Source organism: Oryx dammah, unplaced genomic scaffold, assembly GCF_014754425.2.
Source record: "Oryx dammah isolate SB20612 unplaced genomic scaffold, SCBI_Odam_1.1 HiC_scaffold_25, whole genome shotgun sequence".
NCBI classification, from domain to species: domain Eukaryota; kingdom Metazoa; phylum Chordata; class Mammalia; order Artiodactyla; family Bovidae; genus Oryx; species Oryx dammah.
In genome coordinates this window covers 70,651,713-70,677,337 of record NW_024070209.1, presented here as the reverse complement: position 1 = coordinate 70,677,337, position 25,625 = coordinate 70,651,713, and the positions used below count along the sequence as shown (strand labels likewise).

The 25,625-nt window shown below is 42.3% G+C and overlaps 1 protein-coding gene across 4 annotated transcripts in view; it reads left to right on the top strand.

Annotated features, from left to right (window-relative positions):
- Positions 1–25,625, top strand: part of BABAM2 (BRISC and BRCA1 A complex member 2) — a 410,927-nt gene that overhangs the window by 346,808 nt on the left and 38,494 nt on the right. The gene's annotated exons all lie outside the window — the stretch shown is intronic.

The following is a 25,625-nucleotide window of genomic DNA, read 5'->3' as shown; positions in this document are numbered from 1 at the left end:
GACTACTGGAACAGTAAAGATGAATGCTTAATACCCATGCATTTATTAGCATGGCTGGGTCTTTTGTCAAATATGTCATACAGTCACAGTTTAGGATTTTAGAATAAACAAGATTACTGATATTTCTTTCAAAAGCTGATAAGCACTCCTTACTAAAAGTTCAGAGTCTTTGACTAATCTTCAACTTAAAATATTAAAAATCTAGTTTTCATAAGCTATTAGAAATATTTTTCAAAGGAGTCCTTCCCCCATCCTGCACCCCAAAGCCCTGCCCACGTCAAAGGTTAGGAGTAAACCATATTTTTTGGAAACCATCTGATAAAATTCTCCTCCCTTCCCTAAGTCTACCAAATTTTGATCTTTAAAAAAAAAAAAAACAAAAACAAATGGGGCTAATGTGACAGTAAGATTTATACCTTCACAAGTAAATATTACAGTTTGGCTGGGTAGCTTGTGGAAGCTTGTCAGGTTACAGTGACTCACTTGCATAGATGAAGTTATTTTTAGAGATGTAATTTGTACTGTTTAGAAAAGAATAAAGAGATGGTAAAAGGCTAGATCGCTCATTATAGTTTACAGAGCTCATGAACCCAGCATCCATGTGAAAGATGACTAAGCAAGGGTCGGTTGGTACTTTCTCTCAGAATTTTACAGACATGAGTCACCCACTTGAGATTGCAGACACAGCACCAAGGTACCTGTGACTCAGCTCCCATTAGGACGAGCACTTGAATTCAATTCTGATACACTTTGGTAGTTAAGGATTGAGGAAATTACGTAGCAAAGCAAAATATGCCTTTCTAGCACGCAGCCATCAGATGTTTTTAGCAAGGATTGATTTATCTTCAGCTCTGGCCTTTGAAAGTCTCTGGTTTGTGCTGGGTGATCTGCCCGTTCTATCTGCTGCTCTCCATAGCAGTGCCACCTGACCCTAGGGTACTGCTATCCTCACCCTTTCTGCACTGAGCTGTCCAGCATTCAGGCCCACTTCCTTTAACCAAATGTGTATAAGTGTGTGTGTGTATACGAAAGATCTTCAGCCTAACATGGAAATTCTAGTTTTCTTAAGCTAGGAGAAATAGCTTTCAAAGACTTGCTTCCCCTACACTGTGCCCAGGTCAGGGAGTAGAAGAAATAAAATGGTATTTTCTTAGGGTATTTTTGTATGTTTTTTAAAAAGCCATGTACACAAACCTACACATCCACATGTGTGGTCACCGATCAATAAGAACCATCTGTATACGTAAGCAGACTTTTTGAAGTGAATGCGTTAGTCTCTCTTCAGGGCTGCTGCTTTGTTCTCAGGCATGGGGCTCTGCTGGCCCCAAGGTGCAGCCGCACACTAGGGTTGCCCCCTGGTCATCAGCACATGTGCCTTATGCAGCCCCTTTGGAGTTAAGCCCTCAGAACTTGACCCCTCCGTTCAAACACATAGAAAATGGTCCTTTGCAGCTTGTAGACATATCAATAGGCTATTCATAACCAACAAAGAATATTATGCTTGCTGCTGCTGCTGCTGCTGCTAAGTCGCTTTAGTCGTGTCCGACTCTGTGCGACCCCATAGACAGAAGCCCACAAGGCTCCCCCATTCCTGGGATCCTCCAGGCAAGAACACTGGAGTGGGTTGCCATTTCCTTCGCCAATGCATGAAAGTGAAAAGTGAACATGAAGAGGCTCACTCGTGTCTGACTTTTATTATGCTTATTACTTTCATAAAAGAAACATGAACATGGTTACAAAAGCACATACTCCAGGAAGAAGTGCAGTGAAAAGTGAAAGTACTCTGCCTCACACCACTCATGGACAGTCACTGTTAACCACTTCTGTCACCTGGCAGTTAGTTCTGAAACCATTGTATTCCTCAGCTGCTGTGCCTGTAGCACTATTACTAAGAGCGTCAGGCCATGCAGAGGCTATGAACTGGGTCCTGTTGTCAGAGAGAAAAGCCTTGTGTCCATTCAAGTCAAGTCAGCAGACATTTGGGGATCTCCTATGGACTGAGCCCTCTGTCGGGAGGGGTGGTCACAGAAATGGGTAGGAGCTTGCAGATGTGCAAATACATGAGTACAACCACTGTACAAAAATACTATAACACAGATGTAAAAGACAGGTGTATAAAACCCCTTCTGTGGGATTTTACAGAAAAATCCAAGATCTGGGTCTTTAAGTACTTAATAGAAACATACTGTGGGAGAGAACCAGGCGAGAATGCCCCAGGGGCAGTAGTGTACTCGTGGACTGATATTGTACATTCAGAAGACTGGGAATAATTCATAAACTTGAGTGTTTAGAGTGTGTGAGTTAAGGGGGTGTTGGAAGATGAGGCAGAAAAGAAATATGCCTGATGAGGAAGAGCCTTGCACATGAGGAATTCAAAAAATGCCCTATTCCTGATGGAGAGTCTAGGAAGGATTTTAAACAGAGCTGTGCTGTGATCTCACTTATGCCACAGGTCTGATGGCAGAGTGGAGTATGAGTGCTAGTGGGAAGAAGCCTGGGGTAGGAACTGCTTCTCCAGCAGGCCTTCGTGAACACTCAGATTTTGGAAGCGAGAGGCAGTGGCAGACGGCCGTGTGCTGCATGGTGGGGAAAGCTGAGAGTGAAGGGTCCCAGAGTTGAGGGGAAAGACTGTGAGCTTGAAATTGTTGAGTTTGAAGTGTCTAGGTGGTAAGCAGGTGAAGTCAATAAGTAATCAGCAATGTAAGACTGAAGTTTGGGAAGAGCCCTCCTAGTTGATACAGATCTGTGATCCACGTGGCATGGGACGGGGGAATGGCCAAAGGACGAGCCTGTAACAGGGGAGGACTGAAAACAGCTGTGGGGAAGGCAGCAGCTGGTGGCAGTCAGAAGACTCGTGTAGAGACAAAGAAGCAGTGGTGAGGTAAAATGAGAACCAGGAGAGAGCGGCCCTAGGAAAGCAGGAGGTGCAGATGAGGTGGGAGTGAAAAACATTTGCTTTGGTAATTAATTTTGCTTTTTTTTTTTGCATTTCTTTTCCATGGGGATGGTCTTGATCCCTGTCTCCTGTACAATGTCACGAACCTCATTCCATAGTTCATCAGGCACTCTATCCATCAGATCTAGACCCTTAAATCTATTTCTCACTTCCACTGTATAATCATAAGGGATTTGATTTAGGTCATACATGAATGGTCTAGCAGTTTTCCCTACTTTCTTCAATTTGAGTCTGAATTTGATAATAAGGAGTTCATGATCTGAGCCACAGTCAGCTCCTGGTCTTGTTTTTGTTAACTATATAGAGCTTCTCCATCTTTAGCTGCAAAGAATATAATCAATCTGATTTCGGTGTTGACCATCTGGTGATGTCCATGTGTAGAGTCTTCTCTATCACCCTGCTTATTTAACTTACATGCAGAGTACATCATGAGATGTACTCTTCTTGTCACCCTGCTTATTTAACTTATATGCAGAATACATCATGAGAAACACTGGGCTGGAAGAAACTCAAGCTGGAATCAAGATTGCCAGGAGAAATATTAATAACCTCAGATATGCAGATGACACCACCCTTATGGCAGAAAGTGAAGAGGAGCTAAAAATCCTCTTGATGAAAGTGAAAGAGGAGAGTGAAAAAGTTGGCTTCAAGCTCAATATTCAGAAAACGAAGATCATGGCATCTGGTCCCATCACTTCATGGCAAATAGATGGGGAAACAGTAGAAACAGTGTCAGACTTTATTTTGGGGGGCTCCAAAATCACTGCAGATGGTGACTGCAGCCATGAAATTAAAAGACGCTTACTCCTTGGAAGGAAAGTTATGACCAACCTAGATAGTATATTCAAAAGCAGAGACATTACTTTGCCGACTAAGGTCCGTCTAGTCAAGGCTATGGTTTTTCCTGTGGTCATGTATGGATGTGAGAGTGTGAAGAAGGCTGAGCGCCGAAGAATTGATGCTTTTGAACTGTGGTGTTGGAGAAGACTCTTGAGAGTCCCTTGGACTGCAAGGAGATCCAACCAGTCCATTCTGAAGGAGATCAACCCTGGGATTTCTTTGGAAGGAATGATGCTAAAGCTGAAACTCCAGTACTTTGGCCACCTCATGCAAAGAGCTGACTCATTGGAAAAGACTTTGATGCTGGGAGGGATTGGGGGCAGGAGGAGAAGGGGACGACCGAGGATGAGATGGCTGGATGGCATCACCAACTCGATGGACGTGAGTCTGAGTGAACTCCGGGAGATGGTGATGGACAGGGAGGCCTGGCGTGCTGCTATTCATGGGGTCGCAAAGAGTTGGACACGACTGAGCGACTGAACTGAACTGAACTGAACTTGGTAATTAACATGGACAGTGTCCCAGTGGGAAAAACAGTTGAAAGAAATGTCCATGTGTTAGAGTTGGCAGAAGCCAGGCATGAATGGGTTACAAAATTAATTGATAGTGAAGAAGGTGGACCAGTCCGCTTTATGGGGGTTTAGAGAATGAAAAGAAGAGATGGGAAGTAGCTAGAAAGGGTGGTGGTCACGAGGGGTCCTTATGGGAAGAAGAGGTTCTTCAGCATGATGAGAAGGAACCAGTGGAGAAGAGATTGTAATTTAGAGGGAAACGAGAGGGAGAGATCTTTGAAAGAGCAAAATCCTAGAGGTGGTTTAAGAGTATGGAACCTGAAACTGGGTCAAGGAAGATTTGGACAAGAAGGAACTCCACCACCCCTGAGGCAATAGGAAAGGATACAGATATTGGAGTTAATTCATCCCTCTATCACCAGCACCCAGCAGTGCCTGGAGTATAGTCAGCACTCAGAAATGTCTCTAAATCAATGAATTTTTAAGTCGTTGTATTTTAGAAGTTATTATTTTGTGGCTCAGCATGAATAGATGATGAGAAGGTTGGGGGTGTGGCCACAGGCAAATGGGAACTGGGTAGGTTGCCTTGTTAGATGCTGATGTTACACTGGATGGTTACAGAAACCCGAGTGGAGAGGAGGACTTGAGGCCAGTGTAGACGTTTCTCCAGAAGTTAGTGTGTAACCAGGAGACTGAGTAGATAACACACAGTGAGAATCAACAGAAGTGATCTAGCCAAATGGTAGAAGCTTCAAATAGGGTTGCTTTTCTTAGGGGCAATGTTGAGTGTGTAGGCAAGTCTGGGAAAACAAGTGGTTTCTACTCAAGGGAGTGGCCAAGGGGGAAAGCTAGATTTCGCTTGGGACAAAGAGGTGGCAGGAACATTCTGGGAAGAAAGTGAGAAGGCTTATCTTAGAGTCAGAGCAGAGGTAACGGTCTGATACAGTGGGTATTTGTCCTGTGAGGATCCAGAGTGACAGGACATCAGGAAGGGTTGGGAGGATGGATGTTTTTTTTTAAACAACAAAAGATGAGCGTCACTGTAAGTGAGAGACTAATTAGCTAGGGAGGCAGTGGCTGAGAAAGACGGTATGCAGGGGCCTCTACACGGGCAGTGGGTTGCAAGGCAGTCCCAGCAGCTGGGAATGTCCTGGTGGAGAACCTGACACTGTCTGCAAGTCTGCAGACCCTCAGAGGGCCACAGTTAGTTGGTGGTCAGATGGTCCAGGATGCCACCTCCACGAGCACACGTGTTCCAGGAGAGCTCCTCCGGAGGCCTGGACTGTCCCTGCTCCAGAAACGCTTCAGGCACGTCTCATGGCCTCTCTGACCCAAGGCTCAAAGTATGGTCTGCAGCTGATTACCTGACCATGAAGATGCATGGAGACAATGCGAGTAAACATGGGAACTTTTATAGCTGTTTGACATTGCTACGGTACCTGGGCATGATTGTTTTTCTAGTCATTCAGTTTTATTTTATCAGTCTATGACAGAATGGAATTTAAAACGAAACACAGCAGGATGTCCCTGGTGGTCCAATGGCTGGGAATCCACCTGCCAATGCAGACCATTATGCACGTGGTCCATCTCTCATACCAAATCATAACTGATTTTTAAATAGTTAAAACCCTATAGGTCTTTCTGTGCTATGCTAGAAGGTGCCTCAACTCTCACCAGTCAAGAATCCCATGGTTGGGAATGCTCATGACCACTATCTCTGAGTTTCAGACAAGCAACTGTCTTCTCATTTGTACAAGTCTTAAAACTTTCGAGCTCTTTAAACCAAATACATGCACATATATACCTGCATGTATTTAGATATGCGTGTGTGTGTTGTTGTTGTTGTTGTTGTTTTAGTTACTCAGTCATGCCCGACTCTTTGCAACCCTGTGGGCTGAAGCCCACCAGGTTCCTCTGTCCCTGGGATTTCCCAAGCAAGAATACTGGAGTGGGTTGCCATTTCCTTCTCCAGGGGATCTTCCTGACCCAGGGATCTCCTACATTACAGGTGGATTCTTTGCCACTGAGCCACCAGGGAAACCCATACGTGTGTGTACACACACATAAAGATGACATCTCTTGGTAAAGAATTCCTCTGAACCTGGGGTCCCACACCTCTCCTATAGATTCATATTGCTACCTACTCAGGGCACCCCTTTGCAGACTCTATAGTTTAATCTAAGGGTAAGTGATGACTTAGCAAGTTGAACATTGAAAGAAGCAAACCCTTTTTCCATGCAGCCAATTAATAAGATATGTAAATAATATTAACCTTTTGGCTTGTGGAAACAAAGAGAATTCCATCACCAAGAGCATTGATAAGGGGTAAGAGAAGGGTGGGGCGGGATAGAATAGCTATTGTGAGAGCAGGAAGGCTGAACCAAGAAGGGGTTAGCTGTTGAGCCCAGATCAGGTTCTGTTAAGGTGTGCCCTGGTTTAAAGTACTTTATTTTAAAGCCCTTTGGATCTTCCTTCTCTTTTTTATTCTTAATCTGATTCTTTACATCTGTCCTTCAATATTCTTGTGTATATGAACTTCAACTTCTATATTCAAACCTTAGTCTTAACTGAAGCCTGATGGGCTGTACCACACACACCTTCTTAAGAAGGGCAAGCTGTGTAGGGCTTTCCTGACCTGCTCCACCAACATTTAAGAGTTATGTTTTTATCCAGGAGACCGTGGTTAGTCCCTATCGGCTGAAACAAGGGGGGAGAATTAAGGTAATCAAGCTGGCACCAGTGTGTAGGACAGACAGAGAAGCAATTCCTGGAGGCAGAGAAAGCATATCGAATTACTTCAGGTGTGAATTGACTAGTATTTGGAGCTGACCTCAAGCGATTGGCATGGGAGGCCTAATGTGGTTGTTCTAAGGTGTAAACAAAAGTATATTCAGTTGCATAAAGTGGGCTGCTATTTTTAAAAATACTCATTCCCACTTCTGTTTATCATGATGGAAGTAGATGGACCTCCCACCCCACCAAGTAGGACAGTGCCTTGTGGACAGTCCTCTCCAGGATGTGCTGCCAACAGTGAGCCTTTCAGAGATGCAAACAGCAGGCTGAAGAGTCAACGGTGACTCAAAGGTCCTGAGCTTGGCTGAATATTAGACCCAGCCTTTGTGGGTGAGCAAGCTTACAGCTTTTATTTCAGACGTGTGGTATGATTCTTCCCCTGTCGATAGTAGGACATCCTGACGATGTCAGAACCATGGGTTTAAAATCTGAAGACCTGAATCCAAGGTCCAGCTCTGTCACATAACTGTAATTTTAAATAAGCTTCTTTCTGTTCCTGAGTTTCAGTGTTCTTACCCGTAAATGGGATAATATGCCACCTTTTACATCACAGATAAGATATGAAAATTTTAAGCCAAAAAACATATATTATGACATTCGCCAGGCCTCTGGTCTGGAATTATCAGATTGCGCAGGTGAGCAGTCAGAAGGATAGGTAGATTTTAAAGACATTCATGTCAATCTATGCCAAAACCAATACAGAATTGTAAAGTAAAAATTAAAAATAAATAAATTAAAAAAAAAAAAACCAGAGTGTACTGAGATGGAGCTTTCTGGGACTTTCTAAAGGAGGAAAGCACAGGGCCAACCCTTCAGGGTTAACTATCCCTTACCTGGGCTTTGTGGGGAGTTGTTACGTGGATGGAGAAAGGAAACAGTAAATGTTTTAAAAGGAAAGGAAGTACAGATCAGTATGGTGTCATGGAAACTATGGGAGAAGAACAGACGTGAGCACCAGGGTCTAAGGCCATTAAAACCCCATGGATATGACCGTAAAATATCTTCCCAATCCAAAAGAAAGAAAACAAGGAAATTGAAACATCAAAAATAAAAATCCTTAAAAGCCTGAGCTCATTGAACCCAGAGGAATAACTCGTGAGGTCTGGAAGGCAGGCACATTCTGTTCTTCCTCTTGGTCTGTGAGGACTGTGAGAGTCAGTTGCACTTTCTGATTCACGGCCAGAGAATGTGCTTGCCCATAGCAACCCCTGACTGAGATGGCAGACAAGCCAAAGTGTCCCTGAGTAGAAACTCCTTCCAGAATATCAGAAACAAGCAGTAAATCTAATTTGTAGCACTTGTGATAGAAAGAACACAGACTCCGGACCCAGACTGGCCAGGGCTCACCCTGGCACCATCTCTTCTTCCAGGCTGCAAGAAGGTTCTTGGGCTTGCCACAAGGCATGGGCTTCCTCCCTAGTGAAAAGGGACAAGAGAACCATATGGCAGGAAGCACCCAGCACATTGTAGGTATTCAGCAAATGCTTGTTTCCTTCCCTTTTCTTAGCATTTAAAAAAAAAAAAAGTACTTATTAGAATGGAATACAAAAATAAAAACCACCATGCCTAATTTTTCTCTAGTAAGAGATTTTTCAGACTTGGGTTAAGGGAGAACCCAGAGTCATACTGTGGACTTCCTTGGTGGCTCAGTGGTGAAGAATCCACCTGCCAATGCAAGAGACATGGGTTCAGTCCCTGGATGGGGAAGATCCCCTGGAGAAGGAAATGGCAACCCACTCTAGTATTCTTGCCAGGGAGATCCCATGGACAGAGGAGCCTGGCGGGCTACAGTCCATGGGGTCACAAAAGAGTCAGACAGGACTTAGTGACTAAACAACAGCAACAACAAAGTCATACTGTAAAAGCAGCTTTGGTAGCTGTGGTTTACTTTGCTCCTGTAGGGAGATTTGCTGAGCCACGAGAGGCTTGCTGGATGGGGGTCAGGACCCTGGGGTTCTCTGTCAGCTGCCCAGGCACCTCACCACTCTACACCACAGGCTTTTCAGTTAAATGGGTAGATGACTTCCAAGGCCTCTTTCTGAACTGTGGTTTAATGAGTTTGTCCTCTGTTGTGACAAAACATGGAGATCTTTAAGCACTTCACCTGCCTGTAGCTCAGCTCTTCCCTGAAAGCACATCTGTCAAAAACACAGCTGAAAGAAAGGGAATAAAGAGGTATTGCAAAGTTTATGTATTTCACTCACAGGGACCTCAGGCCTGACTCCTACACCTGCTGTTAAGCTTGGTGTACTAGTTCCCTGATTCCTAGCAGCCTAACTGCTTAGAGAAGGTCTGTGGTCTCTACACAGCCTAACCTATAGCCTGAGCTGGGCGGTGGGGGTGGAGGGAACTAAGGAACTATAGACAGCAGAATGCTAGACACTTGGATACACACGCCTCAATTGGCCAGGGTTGTCATGACTGGATGGCCCACTCTCAGAGCTAATATTCATAATTGTGATTTAAGTCATTTAAAGGGGGATATGGAAGAAGTAAATGTGAAGGCTGCTTTGGAAAGATTTCAATCAAAAGCAACAGAAAGGGGAAAAAACGTTTTGGAGCTCACAAGGAAGAGCTCTCAGTTATTGGGCGCAAGTCTGCTTCTCTTAGGAGAACCTTTGCTTGAAAAAGATTTTATTCCTTTACATTTGGATGTGCAAGTCAAGCAGCTAATTTAAGTCAAAGGCTTGCCTCAACATGCTCACCTTGTGTTTATACGTGTGTTCTCTATAATTCAAGTTAGGAGAATATGACAGTTTAAAAACATCATTTTAGACAGCTGTCATACTTTCATCTGAAGTGAAATTTCTAAATGGAGTTGCTATCAAAGAAGAACATGAATTAGTTTCTATTTTCCCACTGTATCCCCCTCCCATTCTCACAGAAGAAATAATAACTAAGGAGATGGCCAAAGAAACAACTAAACAAAAACTAGGATAGTTCATGGAACACATAGCAATCTTTAAATATACAAAGATTCATTACGTTTCTGGTCTTTTTTTTAATCTAAGCACAATGGAAAACTGTCTCACTGAGTTTTCAGCAGGCTTCCTCTCTGTTCGAATGTTTTATGGTTTTTGGTCAGCTCTTGCTGCAAAACCCCATTTGACTTTATATTCTCCAGAGCTGTGTTTGTTTTTTTTTAATTTGAAGGAAGAAGATTATAGAATTAAAAATGGGGAGTTCCCAAGGACTCTGAATTTGCCCCACATAAAATGATGGGCAGAACTAAGTTGGAAGCTTAGTTGAAAGAGCCTGGCTACCTTAATCTATGGGTTGTATTTCCTCAGCTGGAAGTCAGGTTGGAGAAAGAAATTATGTAGACTCAGGTTTGTTTTAATTGCTTCTAAGAGAAAAGTGAGTAATAATCGGTATCATTATGAATATCTGCTAGATACCAAGTATTCTACATGTATTCATTATGTCTTACAAACCACCCAACAGCCTTGTATGGTAGGTACTATCCCATTTTAAAGATGAGAAAACCTAGACTCAGAGAGTTTAGCAAATTGCACAAAGTCTCCCAGGTCATAACCGGTCGAGTAGGAATCAAGCCTGGATCTGTCAAATTCCTAAGATCATATTCTCTCCACTATACCTACCTGTTCTTACATTCCCTTAGGCTCCAACCTTTATTTATCGAGCACTTTCTATGTGCCAGATGCTGTACCACATGCTTTATTTTCAACCTGGAGGTTAGAGTTTTTCCAGTTTTACAATGAGGAAGAAGCTCAGAGAGGTCAGTGAATCTACCAATGCGATATGATCACTAGGTGGAACCTAGGTCGCCACCTCCAGGGCACGTGACCCTTCAGCCTCACAGAGATAAGCTCTTTCCTGTTCATCTCACCAGACGGAACTGAACCTAAAGCAACCAAAGAAGGGAGTGACTTATCTCTGAACATTTCCACAACCACCTAATCTAGTGGGTGAGACATTTTCCTGTAATTTTGATACTCCAGCACAGTATAAATCTGGAGTGGAGAATGCTTGGAAAGTGTAATACACAGAAAATAAGTTCATGCAGCTTTCTGCATAAGAGAATGACAGGGTTCTAACGCTGTCTTGTAAGGAAACATACAGTCACCTTTGAGGGTTCTGGTTTCCAAGCACTGCCACATATTTGACCTAAACTATTTCCCATCCCCGTCTTACACCCAGTCCCAAATCTCAGGCTCTGCTGTAGAATTGTCCTCATAGGAAGTTAGAGTTATTTAAGGGAAAACGGAAGACTCCTATAAGCTGATGACAGCCCATGGCCAAGCTTTCCGCTCAGAGCCTCCCTCTGACCATAAGGGACACACTAGTAAGTCTTAAGAGATGTTTTGTAAAGTGGAATCGGTTCCTGAACTGAGAAGTGAATGACTGCACTCCTCTAATAATAAATAATAAATTAATTGTGATTTGTGCATGTGTACCTTCTAAAACATTTTCCTTTCTAGAAGATTTCTACCATTTGAGGGTACAGGAAAATATCTGACCAGAGTGGGTGGTGTGGGATATCTTCCCTAGAAATGTTCAAGGATCTCGCTGCTCATGGAAGAAAGTCCACACTGCTTTGCCTTGTGCTCATGACTCTCCACAGTTTGGCATATTTATCCAAAGCCCCCCCCCTCCCCGCACTAGCATTGTATCCTCTGGCCAGTGCTCCCTCTGCCCTGATCACCCTCATCCCCTCACCCTCCTCTGCTCTGACTGCTCGATGGTGTTCCCTCTGCCTGGAATCCCCTCACCTTTCTCTCTCCCTTCCCTGTCATAAGCCTCCCACTGCAACTGCCTGTCCAAATCCTAGTGGTCTTACAGGGTCCTGTTATCCAACAAACCTTCTAGAAGCCCTTGGATTATCTTTCCACCCCCACCCAGGCAGTTACTACCTCTGTTATAACCCACCGTCATTTTCCTGGCTGAGAACAGTGATGGTCAGGGGGGAGAACCAGGCTTTACTCAACTTGGCCCCCTAGAGCTAGCTCATAGTAGATTCTCCAGGAATGCTTCTCAAATTGGATACTTGTTGCTGTTTTCTCTAGCATATAAAGCTCATAACCAGACCCTTTCAAAAATAAAAATAACTAATTTCAGAATTCTTTTTCTTCTTAAAACCTAGTTAGTCATCCTTCACTTTGGAGTAGTTGCATTATTTGCACATTTGTGCCTGGCAGGATGTTATAATTTTTCAAGACTGGAATTTAAACTGACCATTGTCAGTCCTCCTCCTTTTCAGAATTTGTCCTATTCCTTCTAATCATCTGCCTTTGGTAAATCATCTATGATTTTTTGAAATTAGAAGCTTATGACTCTTTAAAGACTTTGCCCAGCTTTTAAATGCCAAGGATTTTGCATTCTTTAAGGATTATTCTAATCAAATTCTTCCTTAATTTAGCCATATATCTGTTTTAATCCTCCCAGGCCAGGAGTTTATTTATTGTGACTACATTCTTTTAAAGATAGAAGTTTAAATGGTATTAAGGGGACGACCGAGGATGAGGTGGCTGGATGGCATCACAGACTCGATGGACGTGAGTCTGAGTGAACTCCGGGAAATGGTGATGGACAGGGAGGCCTGGCGGGCTGTGATTCATGGGGTCGCAAAGAGTCGGACACGACTGAGCGACTGAACTGAACTGATAAAGGAAGCTGAGCGCCAAAGAATTGATGCTTTTGAACTGTGGTGTTGGAGAAGACTCTTGAGAGTCCCTTGGACTACAAGGAGATCCAACCAGTCCATCCTAAAGGAGATCAGTCCTGGGTGTTCATTGGAAGGACTGATGTTGAAGCTGAAACTCCAATACTTTGGCCACAGTATGCAAAAAGCTGACTCGTTTGAAAAGACCCTGATGCTGGGAAAGATTGAGAGCAGGAGGAGAAAGGGGCGACAGAGAATGAGATGGTTGGATGGCATCACCGACTCAATGGACATGAGTTTGGATGGACTCCAGGAGTTGGTGTTATACAGTGAGGCCTGGCGTGCTGCAGCTCATGGGGTCGCAAAGAGTCAGACATGACTGAGCGACTGAACTGAACTGGACTGAACTGAAATGCTATGCTATTTATGATTTTTCTCTGCATCTCTTAAAAACATGCTTCCTTTATTATGTCTTGTGTTGTTGACCTCTCCTCACTTTTATGGTCTCTGCCATGCAGAGTTCCTAGACATGCATCAACTACCTGCTGTGTGTCTAGCCAGTGTTCACATGTGGAAAATATAGAATTACGACGGGAACACTTCATTGTTAGCAATTCAGCCAAGACTATATCATGGGGACATGTCACTTAGTGACAGAGTAGGCAAGAGAGGCTTCCTGGAAGAAGGCCACAGAAGCAAGAGCAGCTTGTAGGGACTGAACCAGAAGCCAGACCTGAGAAAGTGCCAAGATCCAAATGGAATGTATCCTCAGGGGACACAGAAACCAGAGGACATCACAGGAAGCGCACAGTGTCGCGCCTACCATTCATTTCCAGGAAGCGAGGGTCCTCATGTGCAGCCTGGGACCTGCAGCATGGGATGTGCTCACTCAGTGTGTGTTAGATGAGGGAATGGACAAAGCAGGAAAAGCAGGCAGAGAAACACTGGGGTAAGGAAGGTTTCCCATGCGGGGAACCCCTCGGTTCTGGCTTCAGCCATTGTCGTTCTCCTTTTCTCCTGAGGAGGACAGCCCTGATGAGGCCTTGTTTGGAGTACAAGTTAAAAGCATGCACAGTTCTAGGACAGAGACATTTCCAACAAACTGAGTCGTGATGAGAGGAAACCCAGATAAACCTAGGGAAGGAAGGAGGTTCCTCCAGAAAGGGAGAGCAGTTTGGCCGTGAGCTTCCAAGGGCAGCATCAGCTTCCTTCATCTTTCCCTCCCCTGTTGCTCTCCGTTTGTGTGAAGGTGAGGGCAGTAGTGAGAAAGAAAGTGGGATCGGTAAAATAGGACAGGTTATAGCTTCTCTGAATTGAATGTATACAATACGAAAAGAATCAAATAAAAATGGAAAACTGATGACTTCCCTGGTGATCCAAAAGTTACCTCCATGCTCCCAAGGCAGGGGTACCCAGTTTGATCCCTGGGCAGGGAACTAGATCCCGCATGCCCCAACTAAAAGTTCACATGCTGCAACTAAGACCTGGCACAATGAAATAATTAAAAAAAAGAAAAGAAAATTGTTACATCTGCACAACATCAAAGCTTTATTGACTTCTTCCCTCTTTACGGAGTATCCCCTAGACTCTGGTTCTGATTCAGCCCTTAACCTTCTGGATCCAACTCAAAATCCATCTCTTCTGCAAAGCTTCCACCTCAAGCAGTGTCCCCTCCCTCGGCATGGATGCCATGTCCGCACCTCTGCTATCACCCCACGTGAGCTGTGAGAACTTCTCCCCTTCCCCTGTGGCTGCCGGTGCTCAGGGCCCAGACACCTTCATTCTTCCCAGTACTCCGCCTTCCACTCAGCAAATCATTGGACCAGCTGACTGTGCCAGCCTGACAGCGTTCTCATGAGAGAGTGTCCCCCATCTCCAGTGCCTCTGTAAGCTGTATTCCAGGTTTTCTGCACCATTTTCTTCTGTTATTTTATTTTTCTTTACAACTTTGGTGTCTTATTTTTCCCTGAAGACCATTCAACTTTCTAAACCCTCTTAGTTTTATAAATGCTCCCATTTAAAAAAGTAATATTTCTTTGCATATTTGTACAAGGATCATAGAAAACATACCCATGTACTTTAAAGACTAATAAAACACCGCCGACTTCAGAAATGGAACACAGGGCCACTATCTTAGAAGCCCTAAGCGTGTCCCCCTCAGGAATAACCACTCCCCTGAATTTTATGTTTACATGATACTTCTATCACATAGCATATACCCATAAATAATATATCATTATTTTTTCCTGTTTTTGAAATTTATACAAATAGAATCATATTGATTGTCTTGTGCTGCTCTAAATATTAATGTCTGTGTGCTTTACTTGAGTATATAAAAAGTACCAAAACAAACAACATGTACGCACCTTAGCCAAATCTTAATATTTTGCTGGTAATAGCTTCTGCTTTTGTTTTCACTTTGTTTTTAAAGAAAGAGCACATTACTAATTTGGTTACGTCCCCCAGAGTACCCCTCCAAGATGCATTCCTATTCCTCTCTCCTTCCCCATTACCCCCAGAAGGAACTTCTTTTCTTAATCTGGTGTTTATCATTCCCGTGCACGTTTTTATACTTCTTCTACATAGGCATTCATAAGCAGTGTGTAATAATGTATGCATGTTTTTGGACTTTGTAAGTATATACTGAACACTGCTTATCTTTAACCTGCTTTTTCCTGAACATTATGTTCTTGAGGTTCGTCTGTGTTGGTGCATGTAGCCCTAGCTCATTCGTTTGAACTGCTGTAAGGCATTCCATTGAGGAATGTACCACAGTCTGCTATTGATGGACACTCTAAGATGTTTCCAATTTTTGTTATCACAAACAGTGCTACAGCAAACCTTCTCCTACCTTCTTATGTACTTGTGGCAGTGTTTTAGGAGTGGGAATGCTGAGTTATGAAGTCTATACATCTTCACTTTTACTGTACAGGAGGTTATAGAAATTTATATTCTCATTGTCAGTGGTGAGAAATTCCAGTGTTCCACATTTTTGACAATACTTGGGGATTGTTGGTGTTCTCAGTTTTTGCCAGTCTAATACGTATGAAATGGAATCTCCTTGAGGTTTATAATTTTGCATTTCCCTTAAATACTCCTTTAGTTCAACAAGCATTTATTGAGTGTCCTCCTATGTTATGTCATGCCCTGTGCCAAGTGCTAAGAATATAAAATAACTAATTCATGACCCCTACCCCTAGGAGCACTCAACTTTGGTAGTAACTCCCAGCTGGGGAGGCATATCAGAGGCACTTCGGGTGCACTTTCAGGAACCAGAGGTCTGAGATGGGACCCAAGGGTTAATTCCTTGGTGATGCAGACGCTGACTTCTAGTTGAGACCCTCTGAGCTCATGGCAGGAGAAGCTTAGCTGATATGGTTCAGCCTGGGTTCATTTATGTTGCCACGTAGGAGAACCTGGCTCTTCCTGGGCATACACTATGGCATCCCTTCCACAGTGAGATTCTTCCTGGAGTTTTGTGTGAATGGCTCATTGGGGGTCGGAATTATTAATTTGTCTCTGTAAAGTACCTCAAAAGCGAATGCTAAACAAAATGTAAGCAGGAACCAAATTTCCTATAACTTCACCTACCTGGGAAGTTAGCTGTAAACCTGGAAGGAAATGAACAACAGCAGGCGGAAGAGGAGGAGGAGATAGTATCTGAACTCCAAACAGTGCCTGAACCAGAGCTCACACGGCATCACTTCACATCATACAGCCTCTGCTCCACTCCAGGTCCCAGCCTACAGATGGAGAATCAACCACACTGACTCTTCAGGAGCTGAGACGCAGGCTGGATGAAGCAGACAGAAGGCGAAGAGAAGAGGCAAGAGAGTGAGACTATACTGAGGCTGGGCTGGCCATGGTGAGAAGTGGCAAAGGAAAAGGAGCCAGGGAAAGGGACAGAAATAAATAAAGTTTGTGGTCAGGGGGCAAACGGCACACACAAGCCAGCAGCACTGGGGACCTCAGCACCACCTCAAAGGCGTGTCAGCTCTTTAACTGAACGGTTTTGGGGGTCTGGCTCGTGGTAGGAGGCATTTGTGAAAGAGCAAGTAAAGTCTTCTCTTTTTTAAAACTTTTTATTTTATATGGGAGTATAGTTGATTAATAATGCTGTGTTAGTCTCAGGTGGACAGCAAAGTGATTCAGTTATATCAGTACGTATACATACATCTATTCTTTCTCAAATTCTTTTCCCGTGTTGGTTGTTACATAATATTCAGCAGAGTTCCCTGTCTATACAGTAGATTTTTGTTGGTTATCCATTTTAAGTATAGCAGTGTGTACAGGTCAATCTCCAATTCCCTAACTATCCCTTCCCCACCTTGTAATCATAAATTCATTTTCTAAGTTTGTGAATCTGTTTCTGTTTTGTAAATAAATTCATTTGTATCATTTCTTTTTAGAAGTGAAGTCTTATTAACCCTTGAGACTCTCCTGTATAATGATCTTTTCATGTGTTTGTCATCAAGAAAAGGCTAAATTCTTTTCAGTATGTTATTTTACTGAGATGTAAAGGTCTGTACAAAGTTTAGAAAGAGATCTATCAAAATAGTTAAACACTGTGAAAATTCATGCTAGAGTTAGAAATTTCACATATATAGAAGTGTATAAAACTAGACTGAAAGAAAAATACAAAGTAAGGAAAAGGACGAGTCGGAGGAAAGAACGAATGTCTGTTTACTACCCGTTCTGTTTTTGTTCAGTTGTTTCAACAATGTTATAAGAATCACTACCCTCATTTTTCAGGTGAGAAAAATCAAGAATCAAATAGATGAAATATTCTGCCTATGGTCTCACCACTAATAAATGAATAGGGCTCAGAATTCAAACGCATTTTTATCAGACTCCAAAGGCTGTGTATACTTTTTCCATCATATCATGCTGTCACCTCCCATGCTAGGATTTTTAGCATTTACAGCAAAATCCAAGAAACTTCAGGCTTTAGTTTGTTAATATTACTACACCCCAAAGTCATCTGTTTACATGATCAAATCACACAAAAAAGTGAAAAATTGAAACCAACGAATTAAAATGTGGTTAATATTTGGTCTCCTTGGTCACTTACATGTAAGGCCATGATGATAAAAAAGAGACTCCATTTGCTTTTTAATGCCTTGAGTAGGGACACTTCTGAATTGGAAAACTTGTCTTTTCTGTTTCTTATAGGTGAGTATTTTGGATATGTGGTAGTTAGCTTTCTAATGGTTTGGATCCATGTGTCTCAGAGGTTTAGTGTGTAGTTAGTAAGATCAGGGGTGGTCAGTCAGTAAGTGGCAACTTCCCTAATTGGTTGTGTGCCCACTGCGGGGAAAGCCTGGGAATGAGATAGGTACAAACTGCTCTTAAGAAGAATTGACCTCAGATGGAATCATCATCGAAAGGGGAGTTTACAGCTAGTCAACATGGGGTTAAAACTACCTCCTATTGAGGCTTCGAGGAACTGGAGGGGCCTGAGAGGACTGGAAATCGGAACATAACCATAGCCACCACAAAGTGAATCCATGAAGCATCTTCCCTACTAGCCCAAGCACACAAGAATACAGAGTTGGGAAGGTTTGGAGGAATGAAATAATGGCTGACTTGTGAATAATGATGAAAATATTTGATGATGCGACTCTCAGGGAAGCAATTATGGTTAACCCCTCATTTGTCTGGCGTTTTCAAGGGTTGAACTGTCCCACATAACTGAATTTTCCAGACAGCTAAAACTTTCCTATTTATGCGTCTTGAATGTTTTTAACCATGCTTGATGGAAATATTTCTGAAATAGATTATACAATTATCCTGCCTTCTTGAACAGAAGCTGCAAGGAATAACATTTCCTTTAGTTTCCTTGCACTGCAGGTCCAAGAAGACCTGATTTCAAAAGTTGAAATAGTTAGGTCTTGTAATCGTCTGACAAAACAAGGAATCCAGAGCTGGGCAGTGCCAGAGAGAGATGAATTCGACAGCTCAGTGACGTCAGGCTGACTTTCCGCTCATGGTCATGAGATGAGTGCCAGCTCCAAGCCTCAAGATCTCACATGATAAGATCTAGGCAAAAATGAAATGGGGGCTTCTCCACATGTGTCTTAAATTAGAACAAGATTTCTCAGAGACCCCTGGCCAACTTCCACTCGGGTCCCATTGGCAGAACTGAATCACATTTCTTTGCCTTGGTTTTATAGAAGGTTGAGGGAGTGAATGCTCTCCGACTATGGGAGGAGGTGTCTGAACATATAAAAGAAGATGGAGAATGGCTGTTGGTTAGGCAACCAAGAGTGTTGGCCCCGTTACCAAGATTGGGAGTGAACATCACTATGTATGGTAATAGCTTGAGGGAACGATCAAGCTCTTTGTTCCTACACTGAGTCGCATTCCCCACCCCCCTCAACTGGGATGCTTTGTGATTTCCTAAATCTGCTTTTATTTATTATTCTCTCTCAGTGCTTTGTGCCAAACTGCTAGTTATCACTATTTGCTGTTTATGTCCCTTGTTCTAATCTTGCCATAATTAGATTTTTTTTCTTTTTCCTGGAAAAACCATATGATCAAACTTGTTAGAACAAAGCCTGAAATGTTGAGTTATCTGGCAGCTGTCCTGTGGATCGGATACACAATGTGGCATTTTTCTTTTGGCTGTTCAGTGTCATTTTTCCATTGTTGAGGTCTGAGGCTGGGAAGTGAAGTTTCTCGAGAGTCTTGTGAACTTAGATAAAACTAATGAAGTCTTCTTCTGGTGCAAGGATGAGCACATAGGAGCAGTTAAGCATATTTACTAGAGAAGATAAAACCATCAGAACTTCAGCATGGTTTGGAGAGAGGCGGCAAAGTTTCTCAGTGCATCTGGCGCCTCTCAAAGCTGCACGGTGGGCAGTTCTCTGGGACTGTGACCAGTAGAACCTGTCACTGCTGTGACCGTCCAGCATGAGGCAAGCTGGTGCAGAACTTAATTATTCCTGCCTTCTGCCAGGGCGTCAGAGCCCTGTGAGCAACTCCTGTGAAGGGCCCAGGTTGAGCAGAATTAGCAGTGTTTGAGTGTGACTCGTTTCAACAAGTTCTTGAAGAAAATAATGCTTAGGAAGTGGCTATTGAAAATTATACTGAACAAGAAGGGGACCATTTCTTCCGTGGCTCAAGAGCTGGGCAAAATTCAGTCTCTGAATCCAGAAAGAAGGAAATAGGAAGCACTTGTGAAAACAACGCTGACAATAAGTAACTGAATCCAATGGAATGAAGCTACTCTGGGAATCAAACCTGAGCTAGTAGAGGAGTTGGATTCTAAGGAAGCAGATGTTCAGTTGCTCAGATTTAACATGGCTGAGACAACTAGCCCAAACTGCCCAGAAGCTTAGGAGTTTCTTAAAGCGAGTTAGCTATTTGAAGGCTCAGTTCAGTTCAGTTCAGTCGCTCAGTCGTGTCCGACTCTTTGCGACCCCATGAATCGCAGCACTCCAGGCCTCCCTGTTTATCACCATCTCCCAGAGTTCACTCAGACTCATGTCCATCGAGTCCGTGATGCCATCCAGCCATCTCACCCTCGTTCATCCCTTTCTCCTCCTCCCCCCAATCCCTCCCCAGCATCAGAGTCTTTTCCAGTGAGTCAACTCTTCGCATGAGGTGGCCAAAGTACTGGAGTTTCAGCTTTAGCATCATTCCTTCCAAAGAAATCCCAGGGTTGATCTCCTTCAGAATGGACTGGTTGGATCTCCTTGCAGTCCAAGGGACTCTCAAGAGTCTTCTCCAACACCACAGTTCAAAAGCATCAATTCTTCAGCGCTCAGCCTTCTTCACAGTCCAACTCTCACATCCATACATGACCACAGGAAAAACCATAGCCTTGACTAGATGGACCTTAGTCGGCAAAGTAATGTCTCTGCTTTTGAATATGCTATCTAGGTTGGTCATAACTTTCCTTCCAAGGAGTAAGCATCTTTTAATTTCATGGCTGCAGTCTCCATCTGCAGTAATTTTGGAGCCCAAAAATATAAAGTCTGACACTATTTCCACTGTTTCCCCGTCTGTTTCCCATGAAGTGATGGGACCAGATGCCATGATCTTCGTTTTCTGAATGTTGAGCTTTAAGCCAAATTTTTCACTCTCCTCTTTCACTTTCATCAAGAGGCTTTTTAGCTCCTCTTCACTTTCTGCCATAAGGGTGGTGTCATCTGCATATCTGAGGTTATTAATATTTCTCCCGGCAATCTTGATTCCAGCTTGTGTTTCTTCCAGCCCAGTGTTTCTCATGATGTACTCTGCATATAAGTTAAATAAGCAGGGTGACAATATACAGCCTTGACGTACTCCTTTTCCTATTTGGAACCAGTCTGTTGTTCCATGTCCAGTTCTAACTGTTGCTTCCTGACCTGCATACAGATTTCTCAAGAGGCAGGTTAGGTGGTCTGGTATTCCCATCTCTTTCAGAATTTTTCAGTTTATTGTGATCCACACAGTCAAAGGCTTTGGCATAGTCAATAAAGCAGAAATAGATGTTTTTCTGGAACTCTCTTGCTTTTTCCACAATCCAGCGGATGTTGGCAATTTGATCTCTGGTTCCTCTGCCTTTTCTAAAACCAGCTTGAACATCAGGGAGTTCACGGTTCACGTATTGCTGAAGCCTGGCTTGGAGAATTTTGAGCATTACTTTACTAGCATGTGAGATGAGTGCAATTGTGTGGTAGTTTGAGCATTCTTTGGCATTGCCTTTCTTTGGGATTGGAATGAAAACTGACCTTTTCCAGTCCTGTGGCCACTGCTGAGTTTTCCAAATTTGCTGGCATATTGAGTGCAGCACTTTCACAGCATCATCCCTCAGGACTTGAAACAGCTCAACTGGAATTCCATCACCTCCACTAGCTTTGTTCGTAGTGATGCTTTCTAAGGCCCACTTGACTTCACATTCCAAGATGTCTAGCTCTAGATTAGTGATCACATCATCATGATTATCTGGGTCGTGAAGATCTTTTTTGTACAGTTCTTCTGTGTATTCTTGCCACCTCTTCTTAATATCTTCTGCTTCTGTTAGGTCCATACCATTTCTGTCTTTTATCGAGCCCATCTTTGCATGAAATGTTCCCTTGGTATCTCTAATTTTCTTGAAGAGATCTCTAGTCTTTCCCATTCTGTTGTTTTCCTCGATTTCTTTGCATTGATCGCTGAAGAAGGCTTTCTTTTCTCTTCTTGCTATTCTTTGGAACTCTGCATTCAGAGGCTTATATCTTTCCTTTTCTCCTTTGCTTTTTGCCTCTCTCCTTTTCACAGCTATTTGTAAGGCCTCCCCAGACCACCATTTTGCTTTTTTGCATTTCTTTTCCATGGGGATGGTCTTGATCCTTGTCTCCTGTACAATGTCACGAACCTCATTCCATAGTCCATCAGGCACTCTATCTATCAGATCTAGGCCCTTAAATCTATTTCTCACTTCCACTGTATAATCATAAGGGATTTGATTTAGGTCATACATGAATGGTCTGGCGGTTTTCCCTACTTTCTTCAATTTGAGTCTGAATTTGGTAATAAGGAGTTCATGATCTGAGCCACAGTCAGCTCCTGGTCTTGTTTTTGTTGACTGTATACAGCTTCTCCATCTTTAGCTGCAAAGAATATAATCAATCTGATTTTGCTGTTGACCATCTGGTGATGTCCATGTGTAGACTCTTCTCTTGTGTTGTTGGAAGAGGGTGTTTGCTATGACCAGTGCATTTTCTTGGCAAAACTCTTTGCCCTGCTTCATTCTGTATTCCAAGGCCAAATTTGCCTGTTACTCCAGGTGTTTCTTGACTTCCTACTTTTGCATTCCAGTCCCCTATAATGAAAAGGACATCTTTTTTGGGTGTTAGTTCTAAAAGGTCTTGTAGGTCTTCATAAAACCATTCAACTTCAGCTTCTTCAGCATTACTGGTTGGGGCATAGACTTGGATTACTGTGATATTGAATGGTTTGCTTTGGAGGCAAACAGAGATCATTCTGTCGTTTTATAGATTGCATCCAAGTACTGCATTTCGGACTCTTTTGTTGACCATGATGGCTACTCCATTTCTTCTGAGGGATTCCTGCCCGCAGTAGTAGATATAATAGTCATCTGAGTTAAATTCACCCATTCCAGTCCATTTTAGTTCACTGATTCCTAGGATGTCACCGTTCACCCTTGCCATCTCTTGTTTGACCACTTCCAATTTGCCTTGATTCATGGACCTGACGTTCCAGGTTCCTATGCAGTATTGCTCTTTACAGCATCAGATCTTGCTTCTATCACCAGTCACATGCACAACTGGGTACTGTTTTTGTGGAGAAGGGAATGGCAAGCCACTTCAGTATTCTTGCCTTGAGAACCCCATGAACAGTATGAAAAGGCAAAATGATAGGATACCAAAAGAGGAACTCCCCAGGTCATTAGGTGCCCAATATGCTACTGGAGATCGGTGGAGAAGTAACTCCAGAAAGAATGAAGGGATGGAGCCAAAACAAAAACAATACCCAGTTGTTTGAAGGCTCAGCAGTCATTATTTCAATGTTTCAGAAAAATCATGACGTAGCCTATAGGTAAAATGTACAGTGTCAGAAGCATTTGGGGATAAGGAAAACAAATTTTGTTTTGTTTTTTAATTCTAACTTGTACCATTCAAATCATTCTTATAAGAAAAATGCAAAGTATTTCTCTCAGGTATTTTAATTATTAACTCCTTCTTAGAACATTTTTAAAGAAGTCATTCTTCTACTGACTGCAGACTGATTCAGGCAGGATACGCCCTCATTAAACTGAGCAAGATATTTATTTTTTTTTAATTTATTTTCTCATGTGAATTAATATGTGGATTACCAGTTTTTATCTTTGAAGGACTCTGACCAGTCCTACCCCTTCTAATGATGTAGCCACTGTGTTCAAGTTTTAGTACTGACTCCAGCTACACTTTTTAAGAAAAATCTCCCTGGCAAAATAATCATGTAATCAAGTACATATCAGCTAACAGGTTTTTTAAAATCAGAGTAACTCACTCATTTAGGTAAATAAAATTATGTTTATATTTTGAATTGTTCCTGGTCTTAATTGGGCATGTAGTGGGTCAGAGTGGATGTTTCAGGACTAGGTGGGAAATCATTTTTTAGCCTATCAAAATACCAGCGGCTCATTTTCTACAAAACAAAATAGCAGGAACAAAAAATGCATTTCAGCCCTAGAAAGCCGGTAGCTTAAGAGTCATGAAGCTTCTGATATTATCTATATTGCTTGGATACTGAATGATGACTGTACTTACTTTGAACTGGTAAATTATTGCCATTGAATTTTATTATTGAAAATTACTGCTGTTTTAAAGGGAAACTTGCATGTTAAATACTTTGCTCCAATGCTATAGCTATTGCTTTGGAGATTAATCTGAATCTCATTTTATGTATGAAACATATAAAATATAAACATGGTTGAAGTCAAATTAAAGTACATGTGAATAGGCATTTTTTTCTAAAATTAATCAGAGGAGATGAAATGAGTAATCAGAAGAGAGATAAACAGTTTTGGGAAATGATATTTATTCCAAATGACTGAAGATATTTCATATCAAACTCTAAGTTGAAAGGATTCAAAAGGGTTTTCTGAATCTTAAGTACGTATCACATGAATTAGTGTGTTTTTCATGTTTTGCATTATTCCTATATGTTACCAGATTTTTGCTTTGGCACAGACATGTATTGAAACTGCGTTGAGGCACTTGGAAAATGTGACTAAAGAGTGGACATTCAAAGTCTTGCCACTTTTCTTTGGTTGGGGGCTGATTCATCTGTAGAAACCCCCTACAGCACTGAGTCAGTGTCAAATATACTCAGAGGTCTAAGAGGCCTTACCAACTGGACAGTTTCTTGTTTTTTAAGTTTGCTGCAAACCTAACTTCCTTCAAAAAATCATTTTGGGTAGTTGGTGGGCCTGTTCCAAGCCAAAGGTCACCCTAACTGACTTGGTGATACATGTACAGCTATCTCGTATGTCTTTTTCTTTCCTATATTTGCCTCATAGAGCCAAAAGAATGAACCCTGTACATCTTTCACAGTAGAGACTTTAGCTTACTAAGTTGTAATTTTGACATAGTGAGCAGTAAACCCAAGAGCAAAAGGCAACGTGAGCCAGTGGAAGGAGCTTAGGATTTAAATTACAGGACTAGATTTGAGTCCTGCCTCTGTGTAGCTATGGTATGAACAAGTTAATAAACCTTTTGGAGCCTCAAGTATGTCATTTATTAAATGCAGCTGGTGAAAATAATGTCTGCTTCAAGGAATTATAGGTATCAAATTAGATAAAGTATATAAAAGTACTCTGTAAAGCTAGAAAAGTCTATACACATTTTTCTTGTTATTCTTTTTTTAAACAGATGTGCCTATTCTGTGTCCTCAAAGTGAGTAACATTTACAGAAATACATATTATATGCCTTGAGGAATTTGACATCGAAACAGTCTGTGTTTTTAGTGATAGTTTGCCTGAACTGAAAATAGGAAGTCATTTTATTTTTAAAAATGGAGTTAAAGGATCCCCAAATGAACATAAAGCACATAATATTTGTAAATAGCAAATATTCAAATCAGTATATACTATTAACAGCAGACATATGTAGTCCCTGTGACATTCCATTAAGCAGCTCATACTGATTGAGGAGATATATATGGTAACATATACAGAAAAACGGAAAACTGCTCAGTATCAAAGTTCACCGCTAGATTGAAAATGAAGTGATAGACTTTGGGTTTTTCCGGTGGCCCAGTTGCCATCTCCTGTAGAAAAGAAAGATCATCACTTGCCCTCTTGGTCCCCTTTCCAAATCCATTCTTTAAGAACAGTCTTCTTCAAATTCTGGAGGAGAAAGACACTGCCCAGCCTTTGATGAGTTTATGATATAATAGATACTTAAAAGAGATATACAATTAACTTCT